Below are 17,076 nucleotides of genomic sequence, written 5' to 3'. Positions count from 1 at the left end.
CTCCTCCAGCTCCCAGCTGCAGGGATCCTGTGTGGTGTCTGCACTTGGTGCTCAACATCAGCACCTTCAGCTGTACTCCATGGCATCCCTCTTCCTTCTGCAGGATCTCCACTGCAAATTTCTCTCCAACTCCTCTCCTGGAATTGAACTGCCTTTTTTTTTTTTTTTTTTTTTTTTTTTTTTTTTTTTTTGCTGTTTTCCCATTGTCTGAAGCAGTACATCTTTTCCCTATTTAGCCATCTTGGAAATCTCTGAACAATTAGGATTGCATATCTTGAAATTTGACATTACAATTAATATACACCAGTTTTCCTGGAAACCTTTACATGGTAAATTCCAAGGGAAAAATTCATAGTGATGTTTGTCAATGATCCCTTGCTTTTTAATTTTAACATGCTCTTCTTGGCTACACTTTATAAATGCAATTCTAACATTTAAATGGAAATCTGAAGGCATTTATCAGTGTTTCTAATACTCTAAACATTTTCAGTGTTGCTGTTGGCTTAGAAAGAACTTTTATCAGGTTATTCTTTAATGCCAGGATTTTGAAAGCTGGAAGTGTGAAAATGAACTGTTACAGAGGTCATCTTTAATCAACTCTGATTCTTCCTTGTCTCAATGGTTTTACCTAGGCTATTTGGTCTTCCCAGAATTACCTTACATTATCTTGTCTTCGTGGAAACAGAGGAGATCCATTCATTAAATTTTAAAATTAGGCATCAGTATTTCCAAAGCCTTCTCCTTCCTTGTATAAAACAAATCATGGTACTGTGTTGTTTTATTGGCTCTTATTTCCCATTGATTCATTGACAAGTAGGTGCTAATAAAGACTCTGCTTAAAATTCTTTTTTCCCTTTACCTCTAGCACAATGCCTGATAAATTAAGAGAAGGAATGGATGCCTGAATATTTATATTTTGTATGTTTTAGCATAAGGTAGTATTTTTGAAATGTGCACAGTCTTAATATTTCTAACAATTGCACTAACTTTTTATAAAAAATATAGTTAGCTACTTTTAGGTTTTGGCTAATCATTTAGTATTTAATTTTATAACAATAATTTTCAAGTTAGAACATTTATTATATCATTCGTACACAGATTCACTTTTTGGCCATCACTTTGATAAATGGAATGACTTGATAACTTGTTTTTTTGTTATGTTTGAATATATAACTATGTTTATTTGTTTGTGTAGGTGATAGTGACTGGAGTAAATTAATACCCTCAGGTCTAAAAGAATATACAAGAAGTCTTAAAAATTGATGGGAAATGTATGATGAATTTTTTTCACCTAATTAAACTTTTAATTTTTCCACAAATTTTTGACATACTTTTGTGTGCCTTGGAACATTTATGAGTTTATAAGTGATATACCTCTGTGAGGTTGGCTTCCATTAGAGAATTTAAGTATCTTTTATGTATAAAGAGTTCTCCATTGAATGTTTAAGTTGCATAAGGGAGAAACCCTTTTAATAGTTGTCTTTTAAGAATTGGGGATAATTTTCTCATAAGAGGATCAGCTTAAACTGTATAACTGATCCAATTGTAGTATGTTCATTTAGGGGTTAAAGAAAAATAGGTTGAATATTCATTTATTTAGATGAACTATGCAACTAACCTTTCTTTTGTTTATATTGGATGCTCTTTTTTCCTTTGGTGCAAATGAAATGATAAGATGCAGTGTTACAAGGAGAATGGAAGGGAAAATCAATTTTATTTTTAAAAGATGAGTAGAACATCGTCAAAGTTATCCCAGCTATGAAGGCCAATTGCAAAGTTTAAGTATCCTGCAATAGTTGATTGCTTATATAGAGGTAAAATTAATTCCAATTGTAGAATCGACTTATTTATTTAGAACTTGGTCTTCTAAAACTGAAGTCCAATATGGTAAATATTTTAATGACTCTTGGCTGGGGGAAATTTTTAATTTCTGCATATAATTCTGTTTGTTGTGATTCTTCCATTCTTAATTACTGTACAAAGAACATTATAGCAAAACAAAGAACATACAAAAAGAGGAACAATCACCCTTACCTTACTGCTTGAGAATATAAACTTCTCCATGTTTCTAGCAGTCTTTGATAACTGTGTGTGTGTGTCTCTGTGATAATTGTTAGTACAGTTAAATATATTTAATTATGTATTTTAGGATTTATAATTACATTCTTTGTGTTCTATATCTTCTAATTTTAATTATTGAGTATAAATTATTTAATTCCTTTTACATACACAGCAAGAGAAAGACATTTTTTCATCTCTACTATTCTTATACATAGAAAACTTTGTGCATTTACTCTGTTCTTTATTCCTCAGGATGCATTTTAACACAGATCAATTATTAGAAATATGCTTATTTGTTAGTGCAGGTGAAATGGACTGGGCCTAGAAATTATTCTCTGCATAGGACATTGTGCCCCGTAAAAACTAAAATTGAACTTAGTTATGTAGTCAATCCCTTTTAAACTCTTATAAATATTAACCCCATGGATTCTGAAATAATACAAAGTAAGACATGACCTTATACAGAAACAGTAGGAAAGCAAAGAGTTATGGTAGAATGTGAGGAGGGGTCCACTCTTCAGATCTGCAGATGTAGTTAAGAATGAGGTGTTCAGGAAACACTTCCACAGCAGCCTCTTCACTAAACATAGTAACAACAACCTGCCAAACAGATTGAGACTTTGTAAAGATGGAAGGATTTTAATAGCTCTGACTGACTGAAAGAGAAAGATCAGACCGTGACCTTGATCAGAATTACCCAATACATGAATGCAATGTTGAAGCAGAGATTATTAGAGAAAAAAAAGAAAAGAACTGGTTATGGTCACTTGTATTGTTGAAGGCTTTGCAGATAACATGATCCCATATTAAACCCTGATGAGATACTTTACAAGTCAGTATCTGCTTAGATATGAGGCACAAATGGAACAAACTAGGCACTTGAGTGTTGGTTCAGATGCGAGTTCATTATTGAAGGTGATGGAAATCCTACTGAATCCTCAGAGTATATGTCTTCTATGAATCAGGATGAACAATCCTCAGAAAGAGAGACTTAAACAATACTGAGGAGGACATTAATTTTGAAATTTGGAATGTCAGTTGAAAAATAGAACCTGAAGTAGCTAATTATAATTCAAGTCTCTTTAAAAATTTGATGTGGCAACATCTTCTAAAAATAGGATATACAGAAGTTAATGTGTTTCAGCAATTTTTACATGGACACTTATTGCCCAAGAACTCAAGTGTCAGGTATTTTTCTCCTGTGGTGAATTTTAGCCCTCGTTGTCTACTTCTTGAAGAGCAGTTTAATTGTGGTGTGTGCAATTACAAACATGTACATTGTTTGCATCTCAGTTTTCCTGTTTGGTATTTGAGATACCAGCTTCAAAGTGACAACTGCCAGACTGTTGTATCTAGAACCCCTTTGTTTCAAGGTGCTCTTGTATTCCATCACAAAATTTAATACATTCTTTAAGCTAATTAAGACTGCTGAACTCAATAATGTTGATGTGTTCATGAAGCTTCTATAGCACCCCTGGCCTGGATGTGATCTTTATTCCAGAGAAGAAAAAATTTAAAATGTACCACTATCATCTAAGAAAAGTAAGTCAGGTGGGTTTTGGGTGGCAACAACGCACATACACACACCCTGAGAAACACTTCTTGCCTTGACTTGACTGTTGCACAATTGTAGTTGATAGAAATATGGCTCCCTGGAAGGCAGTTTAGCTAGACTACATAGATGGTTGTAGTATCTTACTGGCATGAAATTAGTTTCTATCTCATCAGAATATCCACACAACATTGGTTCTACTTTATTTTACCATCATCAGTTATATATGCTTCTCTTTTATTTGTGGCAGTAAATAGCTATGGAATATAGCAAGTGGCCTTTAACTTCTACAAAGAACAAGAATGAGTGTATTTCACCACTTTGCTGTCACTGAAGTCTTTTTTGTTATGTTTAACTTAATGATAACTTAACATGTTTGTTTGATTCAGTTTACATCTTTGTACTTCATAAAAAATTTGGGGAGGGAGATGTAGTAACATCATTCAGAAAAACTTGGACTTCCAGAAATGAGGTAGATTCTTTGGTTTATTTTAATTTATGGTTTTTTATGTTTTATGTTTAGTTTATATTTTTATATATCTTTACCAAAGTATCACTTCAAGATTAAATGCAATGTAATTAATTTTTACATGTTTAAGAAAAAGGAAAAAGTTAACACATAAGATTACATTATATGTACCAAATGCCTGCTTTGACATTCATGGGTCATCTTCTCAGGAAACATTTTGACCAAAATTCCCCCTTTTTCTTTCAGGTAGTTTTAAAATAGTGATATAAATCACAACACATAGAAAATAATCAATTTGGCAACACATGGAAGAAAAAGGTGAAGGTCTTAACATGTACTGTGAGCATTTAATTTGTCACACTTTGTAAGATACTTTAGCACTTACATATTTTTATCTGTAAATGCCATCTTTTTGTTTTATAGTAGTTTGAAGCCCTTATCAGATTTTTATGTAGAGTTCTATATCTTGAAAGATTAGGAGTATTTAATAATACTGTTTAAAATGAAATTAGTCAAACATATCCTATCTTTACATTTTAGTGGGTTGAGAGGTCAGTCCCTCTGTTAGGATTTATGAGATCACTAATTAAAAGTCAGCAGTAGATGCGTTGGACAGCAACACAACTTACCCCAAAAGGAAAATTTTATTTCCAAAAGGAAAGAAATTGATTTCCTGAATTTTTGTTACCATTGAAGAATGCATGAAAACACAAACTTTTCATCAGTAATAATTACTAGTGGTTATTATTATTTGTTTCTTTTTCTTCACCTTGGAAGACAACAGAATGGTCTCACACTGTAAAGAAAGCTGCACAGTATGAGTAGCCAAGAAACCTGTGCTTTAGGTTTAACATGAGCAGTTGGGTACTATTGAAGCAAGTCACTTCAGTTATCTCTATAGCCTTATGTAGAGTTACGTCTAGTCCTCAGAGATGGAAGAACAATTAAAGCTAATTCATTCCCTGTTACATAAAATTTTAAGAAAGAATCTCCTATGAATACAAGATGCCATGACTTTTATTAGGATTTTATACATTTACAAAAAGTGGTTCATTAGCTATTTTGATAAGAAATCAGAATTGTTTCTTTATCACTGAAGAGCTTTATATATTCTCTGTAAGCTAAAAGAAATAGTGATATTTTACTAATACATATGTGTCTTGATTAAAAAAATATTACTTTATGTTAGGATAACCCTTTACTGTTTCTGGGAAACAGTTTATCTTTTTAAAAAGATTTTTTTTTTTTTGCTAGAAGCCTTTTAAAAATAACCTTTTACCCTCTCATCTATGTACCCAGAAAAATAGAAATAATCACCTGCTCAATCATCTTTGATTTCTGCATTTATTCTGTCAGAAGAAAGCTTGCATACTAATTAAAGTGATGGCTTTTGTGTTTTCAATAGCTAATCATGTAATTATGTCTTTCCTAGACACTGTTGGGTCTATTTGAATAAGAGAGATCATGAGTTCAGAAAGTCCTTAGCAGTTTTTCTTGTTAAACTTAAAGTGAGATACAATGAGAGGAAAGGCACAACTCTGGCCCCAAAAGAACTACAATAAGAGGTGCTTCCAAAATTTGTCGTGGTCTGTTCTAAATGAGAATTTCCTGTAAGTCACATTATGATCTATATTCTAAATTATGTGTCATGTATCTGATAGAGAAGGATAAACAAGGGAAAGGAAATGACAGTTTTATGTACTCAAGGACAAATTTGATTGATGGTCACTGGGGGAAAACAAAGTTGTAGAAATTGTTTAACATTGGCTTTTTGTCAAAGGTCACCAGATATTTCACCTACATCATAGAAATGTCTGAAATAATAGAGTGGATCTCTTGTATTGAAGTAATTATCCAAATTATATAGTACGGAAAATTTTAAAGTATTAATGTATATCTAAAACAAATATTTGGGAACATTTTAATATATAAGAATATAATTTTTTATTTTTATGAGAATTTAAATGATACTGAATAAAATAAATGATAAATAATTATATTGATATGTTTTATGCATTTATATAACTTTGGAAATTGGAACTTTTCATAAACATTACCTTCCACTTGATAATCAGTGAGTTTTTTCAGTTGACTTTTCATTTTAATTTTTTTCAGTAAGATGTATTTGCATCATCCTAAATATTTATTAAATGTGTAACAATCTTCCACTTGGCAGCTGAAAATTTGGTCTAGATTCATTGACTTAGTATTAGGGGTGTTCTTTCAGACAACAGCTGTTTTAGATCACTGGTATCAGTTTCTCTTTCATACCAAAGCTTTGTATGGCTGGTACAAATTTATCAAGGACTATTTAGTCATTAGCTAATTCATTCTATACCATAGAGGATGAGGGTATTTGGAAAACATCCCTGTGTATTACATAGTGAGAAATATTTTTCAGGATGTACAATGGAGTGCATTTAATTGAATGACACCAAGCCAAACCTTAGAAGAAGCCAAACAAAAAGCTATCTTCAAAGCACACACATTTCTTTTGGAAAAGCATTTGCTATGGCTTTTGTTCATAGAGTCTATTATACAGAAGCCTTGTTTGGGTTGGATATTTTGTTTGACTTTATTAATTTTAGCAGAAATATTTCTATCTGTAGTGTTCCCCAGGGGTCCTGAAGCTTTCAGCCTCCATCTTTAATTAAAAAATAAAATGGAGAAAATTAAAACCAAGCAGTGATGAAACTTTCTTCTCTTGCTCTGGGACATTTTTGTCAATTATAAAAATTGAGCAAAAAATTGGGAATATTTAAGGTTGTTTTCAAATAGAAAAAAAAGTTTACCCAGGATTTTATTTTATTGCTTAATGAAGTGATAAATCAAGGACATATGGTTGCTTCTGAGGGTACAATGCCATAGGGTATGTCAAATGGGTGGGAAAAGACAATGGGGAAAAGTGGTTGCAAATATTTTTTCCTAGGGAAAAAGTAATTTTGTATTAGTGGATAGTAGTGAAATAAAGAATTCAACCATTTATAAAAGGTAGGACATTATTTCTGAGCCTGAATAGTTAGAATCTGTCAAAGTACTTCATTTTTTAGCAGTCAGTATTATTTCAAATGTCTCTGTTAATTGAAATATTTTTTCTTATTGAGAGACCTATACTTCCTAAGGCAGAGTTTAGTTTAATTCAACACACATTTAATCATTGATTAACATATGCTTATAATTATGCTCATACTTGAAGACTGAAAGAATAAGACCTATTCTACTTTCATGAAGGCCATCTTGTATTTTTCAAAATTCACTTAGAAAAACCACATTATTACAGGAATTTCAAGCAAAAGTATGTTGGTATAAAATGAGAGAGCTGAGGGCCAAACAAGGGTTGATGACCCAACTATTTTAGTGAAAACAAGAAATCTACTCCACCTATATGGGACCAATATGGAAAAGTTAACAGCAAGAGGTAGGCCCATTGAAACAAAAATTTTTCTGGTGAAAGACATACACAGAAAAGAAGCAGCAATGGCCTAAGACCCCAAGTTATCAGCTGCAGAAAAGGTGGAGAAATTTTCTGATTTCTCACTCCTCTTTCATTCCCGTTTCCTGCCTATCAGGAAGTCTGATTGACATGGGAAACCAGGAAATGTAGTTCCCCATAAAATGGAGAAGAGACAATCAAGTTAAAGAAGATATCTGAGACCTAATAGGCAAATAATTTTGAAAACAGTTGAGTAAAACACCAGCATATGTGTTTTTAAACAGGTGATTTATTTAAAGTAGTTTAATAAACTGTGGTCAATAAATCACATTTGCTAGCTGTAACAACATGTGATAAATGATAAGTACAAATATGATAAATGCAAGGGTGATATTCAGGTACTTGAGCGACGCCCATCTCTGAGTCTGCAGCTGCTAAGCAACCTTTTCCATGGAATGGATAAGAATACTCCCGAAAGATAGACGGTGTGGTGCAGCCTCATTAAAGTGGCAGCGTCTTGTGGGGCCATCCATTACGTTCCAACCGAGCTGGATCAAGTTAGAAAATGGATTTCTGACTGGAATCTCACCACTGAGAAGAAACGCACCCTTTTAAGGCTTCTTTATGAGGCACTCGTGGACTGTAAGAAAAGTGATGCTGCTTCAAAAGTCATGGTGGAATTACTTGGAAGTGACACAGAGGATAATGCTTCCCAGGCTCGAGTTGATGCCCACAGGTGTATTGTACCAGCACTGAAAGACCCAAATGCATTTCTTTCTGACCATCTTCTTACTTTGAAACCAGTCAAGTTATTGGAAGGCAAACTTATTCGTAATCTTTCAACCATTTTTGTGAGTGCTAAATTGGCATCCTATGTCAAGTTCTACCAGAATAATAAAGACTTCATTGATTTACTTGGGCTATTACAAGAACAGAATATGGCAAAAATGAGAGTACTTACTTTTATGGGAATGGCAGTAGAAAATAAGGAAATTTCTTTTGATACAATGCAGCAAGAACTCCAGATTGGAGCTGATGATGTTGAAGCATTTGTTATTGATGTGGTAAGAACTAAAATGATCTGCAAAATTGATCAAACTCAGAGAAAAGTAGTTGCCAGTCATAGCACACATTGAACATTCAGAAAACAGCAGTGGCAACAACTGTATGATACACTTAATGCATGGAAACAAAACTTGAACAAAGTGAAAAACAGCCTTTTGAGTCTTTCTGATACCTGTTTTTTTTATGCATATAATTTTGTTCTGTTGGGGGAGAAAACCTAAATCATAGTAAAACGTTATAAACTTAAAAAAAAAATAGAGCCAGCCAATGATGCCTTAACAATGATACATAATTCATGGATGACTTCACAATGATAACTGAAGAATACATGAGAGCCAAAACCAGGGAAACATGAAGGATGAAAGTTGTTCCAAGTAGAAGGATTTACAAGTATAATGACTTCAGGGTTGGCGCCGTGGCTCCCATATGAACGCTGGTTCTAGTCCCGGCTGCTCCTCTTCTGATCCAGCTTTCTGCTATGGCCTAGGAGAGCAGTAGAGGATGGCCTAAGTCCTTGGGCCCCTCCACCTACGTGGGAGACACGGAAGATGCTCCTGGCTCCTGGCTCCTGGCTCCTGGCTCCTAGCTTCAGATCAGCTCAGCTCCAGCCGTTGCGGCAATTTGGGGAGTGAACCAGCAGACAAAAGACCTTTCTCTGTCTCTACCCCTCAATGTCTGAAACTCTACCTCTCAAATAAATAAATAAAATCTTTAAAAAAAAGTATAATGACTTGAAAATTTAAATGGGAAAGTATATTTTGGAATTCAAAATAGGTTGAAAGTATTGTGGGAAGAGAAGTAGAATCAAGAGTCAATTTATAAATTTTTGGTCATATCTGGAAAGTAATGGCAACTCATCAAAAGTTTAAGTAGAGGAATCACATGATTAAATATTCTCAAATTTGGCAAGTGGCGTATACAAGAAATTTATGGAGGAAAAATCCATTATAATATCTTAGGTATTAATTACTCTTCAAAAATATACATGAATTCAACTTCATTCATTTTCATTATGGAAAAAAAAAAAGCCATGTAATTTCTCCTTACTAAAAGTCATTTGTTGGAGTGGGAAGTTAAAGAAATGGTACATGGAGAAAAACTGTGTCACCTCCTGGCTTTTTCTTTCTTTGTTTTATTTTTAATAAATAAATGACTTTTTAATTCATGGTTGACTGTTGGTCATCAGTCCTAAGAACTATTTGTAGCACTGCTTATAAAGGAAAATATGAACACTACACATTTAAAAATTCACAAACACAAGTCATCTTTAAGTGTGGAAATATATTTTTATGTGTGATGTACATATGTGTGCATGTTCATGCATGTGTCAAAGAACAAGAACAGGAGACCAAGTACACATTCCAATAAAATACTAAAGTGTAAGCTTCTGAGCTTTCTTGCAATTAATTAAATGTCACATAAATAAAAATATAATAGTATTTAATATTGAGGCTTTATATGTGTAATGGTACAGAAAGTTTAGATTATAGATGGAAATAATCAAAAGTCTAGTCCTCCGAGTTTATTTTACACTCCCCGAACAAGTTTTAAATTTTCTCAGAATATAGAACTCCCCTAGACAAGAATGACAAAAATCAAATAGACTTTGGTTTATGAAGGCACAATTGGGATTATAGTTACCATAGCAACATGAACAACGAGTCTATATCTAAAATCATTTTTTATAAACAGTTTTTATCCACATCTGGACCATTTAGTATTGTGTACTCTGAAGGTTATTTATGCTATGACAATACATCAGTCACTATTATAGCAGAAATAATCCAATTGTCTTTATTAATGATAGATGTTTTATTTCACAATTTCACTTCTCTGTAGAATTACAAGACTGATTGCAATGAAATCCTGAGGAATATAAAGGATTCATTTTTTTTTTCCCTTAATCAACACCTTAGCTTCACTTTCTAATCTACTTTCCGTAGTGGAGAAAATCTAATTCTTTAAAATGTACCTTATCTTGATTTATATTCCAGAACATTTTCAGCTGGGCATGTCTATTCATTGTTCTAAAATCCATTGTTTTCATCTTATTACAAACCTTACATTTTTATCAAATACAGTCTAAATAAAAGAAGATAATAAGTACTATGTGTCCAATCATCCAGGTAGCACTCTTATATAAATAGCAAATGCAATGCCAGGATTTACATGTATGTGTGCTTGTGTATGTACGGAGATAAATGAGTACATGTGGAGACTTCACAATTTTGTGAAGCTGGCGTTGTGGTACAATGGGTTAAGCTGTTAGTTGTAAAGGCCACATTCTGTTCCAGAGTGCCAGTTTAAGACTCAGCTACTCCACTTATGATCCAGATTCCTAATAATACATCCAGAAAGACAACAGATGGTAGATCAAGTGCTTGGCCATCTGCCACACACCTGGATGACTCCAATGGATTTGCTGGCTCCTAGTTGTGGCATTTGGAGAGTGAACCATGGCTGGAAGATCAATTTCTCTTTCACTTTCTCTCATACTCACTCTCTTACACACGTAGGTCTGACTTTCAAATAGATGAAAATATATGAATATTTTGTAAGTTTTAGAAAAAATGAAATTAAAATAGGTTTATTTTGGTACAACAAATTTTGAAATTCATACTTTTTTGGAATATGCATTTCCATGAACTTTTTGAAGAAATTTTATACTTTGTACACCTTTGTTCTTTTTTGTACAAAATTGAATTTATAGGCTTAATATCCTGCTTTTATTATTTCATAGTATGATCATTTTCATATTGTGACAATTCTTTCAAAACATCACTAGGATTTCTTTTTTTTTTATAAGATTTTATTTATTTATTTGAAAGAACCACAGAGAGGCAGAGGCAGAGAGAGAGACAGGTCTTCCATCCTCTGGTTTACTGCCCACTTGGCTGCAATGGCCGGAGCTGTGCCATTCCATGGATGCAGGGGCCCAAGGACTTGGGCCATCTTCCACTTCTCTCCCAGAACACATCAGAGAGCTGGACTGGAAGTGGAGCAGCCAGGACTCGAACCAGCAACCATGTGGGATGCTGGTACTATAGGCAGCAGCTTTACCAACTACGCTGTGGTGCCAGCCTCCTTCACTAGAATTTCTTCAAATGAAATCATCTGACTGGACTGTAGTTACATCAGGCATTTCTTTGCTGGTAGACAGTGTATACAGTGTTTAAATATTTGTGGACTGTTAGGTTTGGAATGAAAACACATATATTTTTGCATAATCTTTGCATGGATTCTTTGTTAGCTTCTAGAAATAGAATTATGATTGGCTCTGCATATCTACAACTCTGTATCTAGGAATTCATTGAGTTTCTGATCCAACATATTCAGGGGGAAAAAGTACATCTGCACTGAATATGTACAGAATTTTCTTTGGTTATTCACTAAACACGTTATACCATAGCAACTATCTATATAAGTCAGCTTTTAATTAATACAGTTAAATACCTGAGACATCTAATTATTTGAAGGGAAAACATTTATTTAGCTTGCAGCTTTAGAGGTTCAAGTGCAAGAATGGCTGAACTGATTTCTTGGGCATTTGGTGAGGGCAATAGATGACCATGGCAGAGCACATGCAGAGCAAAGAAGCATAGAGAGGGGTGCATATCCAAGTGGAGGTTTTTAAAACAATCCTCAGTCAATAACTTAAAAGATAACAGATGCACTATCTACCAAATATATCCTCTTAGTGATAAGAGCTCCCACTAGGTCCCACCCCTAATAATACCATTACTTCCCAGTGGCATCACCCTAATGACAAGCCCCTTAACAAGTCAACTTTTTTGGAGACACCCAAATTTTTAAACCATATCATTATGCCTCTGGCTCGCAAAGCTGATGTCCATCTTACGATGCAAAATGGACTCATTCTACCACGAAGAGTCCTAAAGTCTTAATGTTCTGAAATTGCTCAATATTCCAACCCAACATCTTTTCTAAGACTTCAGGCAAACTGCTTTAACTGTAACATGAAAAACACGTTACTTATTTCCAAGAAATGGTAGTCGGACAGGCACAGGGTATCCGTTCCTATTCCAAAAGGGGCCATATGGAAATGTACACAAAGATGAACGGGGCAATAGAAAGAAACCCCACAGGGAAAGTATTAAGACGACAACTGCATTTCTGGTATTTGGAGCACACTGTGGCAAGGGCAGCCCTGTCCCCAACGTTTAGCTGGTCACAGCCCACATGGCTGCTGTCTGGAGTTTCGTGGAGAATCATGCATTGTTGCTAAGACTGGGGTGGCATGTAGCAGATTGCACTGACTTCCTGGGTTCTCAGCATTGGTTTTCCCTCACACCACTTCACTATACATCACCCCATTAGAGGCTTTTTACAGGAACTACAACCATGTCACTCCACTCTGCCTTGCTTTCTAAGCTTTCCACTGAAATTCCAATGGGAAGCCACCGTGAGCCCATAACCTTTGCATTCTGTAGCCTGCAAAATCAGTGTCATGTGGACAAAGTCTGATGCCAGCACAAGTTGTACCTGGGCCTGCTTGAACTAGGGCTACAGCATCTGAGTGGTTTGTTGACTTAACTCTAGGAAAATAATCCCAAGATGGTCTTGGGCAAACCCAAATAAAATACTCTGAGGTTCATGAAAGGATTCTGCACTTTCAGGCCTTTAGGAGTATCTGATGGGAGGAGCAGCTTCAAGATTTATGAGACTTTCTCAAGCCCTTTTTCCATTGTCTTGCCAATTAGCACATGGCTTTATTTTACCTGCACTAATCACTTTAGAAAGCAATTTCTCCTTTACATTCTCCTGTCCCTAACATAGTTTTTGCATGTTCTTTCCCTGACTAGGCTGTGAATTTTTCAAATTTTCTTACTATGCTTCTTTTTGCTCCTGGTTTTCACTGTAAAACTTACTAAAAGCAGCTGATGATACCCATTCTATAGCCCAAATGCTTTGTTCTTTTGAAATACCCTCCACTGAATAAACTAAGTTTGGCCATCCACAAAGTCTCAGCTCAAGAGAACGATACAGTCATGTTGTTTGGCAGAGTGTAACAAGAATGGCCTTTAGGTCAGTTTTCAATAGAGCCCTCATTTCTATCTGGAATCTGATTAGCATGGCCTTCACTGTCCACCTTTCTATCAGTATTCTGAGCTTTTAAGATCTCACGAGAATCTGGCATAACACCCTTTTTAAGGCATTCTAAACTTTAACCTGCTCCTACAAATTTTTCCAGCCTATTCCTGTAAACCAATTCCAAAGGCACTTCAGCATCTTTAAGTATACTTACAAAAATGACCTGCTTCTTTGTACCAATTTTCTTTGTGAGCTTTTGCTGCTACAAGGAAATAACTGAAACGATCAACCTTATGAATAGGGTGAGTTTATTTACTTCAGGTATCGAGGTTCAAAGCCAAGATCCGCCATCCTGTTTGTTGGGCGTTTGGTGAGGGTAGTAGATGGCAATGGCAGAGCAAACACAAAGGAAAGATTATATTGGGAGCCAGGAGAGAGAGTAGGCCTAAGCTCAGCCTTTTAGGTCAATCCTCTTGTGAGAGCCCAAGAGGCCGCATGTGCATCCCAAGAGCATGACCCCAGTAACATGAGGATATTCCACTGGACCTCCGTGTTTAATGGATTCCCAGCCTTTCTGAGGGACAGTCCTGTAACATATGGACCTTTGGGGGCAATCTTAATTAGTATCCAAACCATGGCATCTTTACATTGTGTTTGGTATTGTGAGTAATTTAGAGATGATTTAAAGTATTCAGGAGGCTATACAAATACTGTACACTATGTGCAAATAACACACCACTCTCTAAAATACTGTACACTCTGTGCAAATAACACACCACTCTCTAAGAGAGACTTGATTATCTGCAGATTTTGGTGTCCACTACGGGTTGTAGAACAAATACCCTACAAATAGTGAGGCAACTTTACAGGGTTAATTAATTTTCTATGATATTAATATATATAGTCACTATTTTTCAGCTGCCAGTGTGTGCTAACTGGCATTGGTTTTAACCCATCCACTTCCTGATCTTCTCTGAGAACTCTACTAAGATACACTTCCAGACACTACAGGTAGATGAGACCAGAGTCTTGTAATTTCCATGACTTAGTTAACTTCTTAATGTGTCTTTCCTCCGAAATATATGGATTTGTTTCAACTTCTATTCATGTTGGTCAAAGCTTTATCAAATTGAGCCTTTGAAAGATAAATCTTCTAAAGGAATATGCTGAGAGAGGATATCTGAAGACAACCTGTATAATCATCTCAAGACCATTTGTGTTATAGACATTATCTAAGTAAAAATGTTCCCATTTCTTCCATGTAAGAAGGCCAAATTTTATATATATATATATATATATATATATATATATATATATAATATAACATTATATATCTGGAAGGCCACTATGGCAATACTCATTTTGCTGAAGCTAAGTCCCAAAAAGTGGGATATTCTGATTCTTAGAAAGTGCTTTTTACTACATTAGAAGCTCATCTTCCCTGAAGTTCTCTCTTTAAGTTAAGGGTCCTGGTATTTATTCTACAAATTAGAAGGATAACCTTCTCTTTTGTCTTCATTATTGATATGAAAATATTCAAACATTTTGCATAGACAGTTTATTACAAATGGTAAGATTGTTATCTAGGGGACCATGTGATTTTATTTAAACCAAGTAGGTGAAATACAATAGATTATTTGAAATCTATTTAACAAAGCTTTGAAAATGTAGCAAGAATATATTTTACCCTGATTTGAATTCATTTATAGAATATTTCCTATGAAGTAAAGCCTCTAATTTTAACTATTTAAGTTCATATGTCTTAACTCTGGAAAACCATACCTGTATCCTTAAATTACAAGATCATCCAGTCACATGTTATCTTCCCTATCTATATAGAGTGGAAGAAATATTTCAGATTTAAGAGTTCAGTGTTTGTTGGTGATTATCACTTTTTTCCATTGTGTTCCTAAGGCCTATATTAGAAAAGCAAGGTAGCTAAGTTTGTCCTAAAAATAGATTATTGCTTGGGGACCCTAAGGGGATTTAAAAGGTTAATCAATGTTACAAGTGCATTGTAAGATAAAAATTAACTTGATGAGAAAAGTGACAACAACAAATTTCTGTAAATTTTTCAGATATTTAATCTGGTCTCAAATGTATTTCATGGTTCATAATTCAGTCATGTTGAACTTTTTTGATCACTCAACTCAAAGTGTTCAGGCTCCATCTCAAGCAATAAATCTGAGTTACTTTAGAAAAAGAATTTTGATGCCAAAGTAAGCTAACATGAATGAAACATCATATGATCATATGAAAGGTTTTATAGATAGATTAAGCTTTACAAAATATACCTGCTATTGATTAATTGTGTGATCTTACAAGAGTTGGTTACTCCAACTCTGAGTGAAACCCTTATCTAGCACAGGTCTGCCAAGAAGAGACTAAGACAGGATAAAATATGCCAAGAGTTTATTTGGGGATATACCTACATGAAAGGAAATAGAGAAGAGGTCAAAAATATCTACAAAAGCTATCAAACCATGATGTAAGCGTGATCATGGTTAGGGAAAAAGAGACTTCAAAATGAGGGGAGAGTGTCTTAGACTGCCAACTAGTCCAAGTAGTCCATCTGCTAGTCTGTTAAAAAAAAAAAAAAAAGAGTATTGGGGCAGGCTTTTGGCATTATGATTAAGACACTGGCTAGGATGCATTTGTTCCATGAGTGCACACATATTTGATCACTAACTCCAGCTTTCTGCTAATTCAGATGTTGGGAGGCAACAGTGGTGGCTCAAGTAGTTGAGTTCCTGCTACTCATATGGGAGATTTGGACTTAGTCCCCAAGCTCCTGGTTTCAAGCCACTGCCTTGGCTATTGTATGCATTTGGAGAGTGAACCAGTGATTAGGGATGGATTTTCTCTGTGTATTTCTTTTCTTCCTCCCTCCCTTCTCCTCTCCCTCTGCCTCTTAAATTAAAAAGAAAAATTTACAAGAACACTGAAACTTTCAGAAATATTTCTTTTATTATGTCTCTGCTACAATAAATGTTAAATATTTTGTTGCTATTGTAAATAGGATTGTTATCATTTGGTATGGGAACGATTTTTACATGTTGATTTTTAACCAACAAGTACTGAAATTCTTTAGATTGAAATGCTTATTGAATCTTTAGGATTTCTTACATTTATATCATGTTATCTGCAAAATCATGTTCAAATTGGATATAGTTTCTTTTTAATTTTTTATTTTAACTTTTATTTAATAAATATAAATTTCCAAAGTACAGCTTTTGTATTACAGTGGCTTCCCTCCCCCCATAACTTCCCTCCCACTCACACCCCTCCCATCTTCCGCTCCCTCTCCCATTCCATTCACATCAAGATTCATTTTCAATTATCTTTATATACAGAAGATCAATTTAGTATATATTAAGTAAAGATTTCAACAGTTTGCACCCACACAGAAACACAAAGTGAAAAATACTGTTTGAGTACTAGTTA

General features: G+C 34.6%; 1 protein-coding gene and 1 pseudogene across 2 annotated transcripts in view; both read left to right on the top strand.

Moving 5' to 3' along the window:
- Window positions 1-8,835, top strand: part of LOC127493655 (eukaryotic translation initiation factor 3 subunit M pseudogene) — a 143,740-nt pseudogene extending 134,905 nt beyond the window's left edge.
- Window positions 1-17,076, top strand: part of PTPRD (protein tyrosine phosphatase receptor type D) — a 1,630,925-nt gene that overhangs the window by 375,634 nt on the left and 1,238,215 nt on the right. The gene's annotated exons all lie outside the window — the stretch shown is intronic.

Source organism: Oryctolagus cuniculus, chromosome 1, assembly GCF_964237555.1.
Source record: "Oryctolagus cuniculus chromosome 1, mOryCun1.1, whole genome shotgun sequence".
Lineage (NCBI taxonomy): Eukaryota > Metazoa > Chordata > Mammalia > Lagomorpha > Leporidae > Oryctolagus > Oryctolagus cuniculus.
The sequence above is the reverse complement of the archived record's forward strand: the minus strand, read 5'-3'. Positions and strand labels throughout refer to the sequence as shown.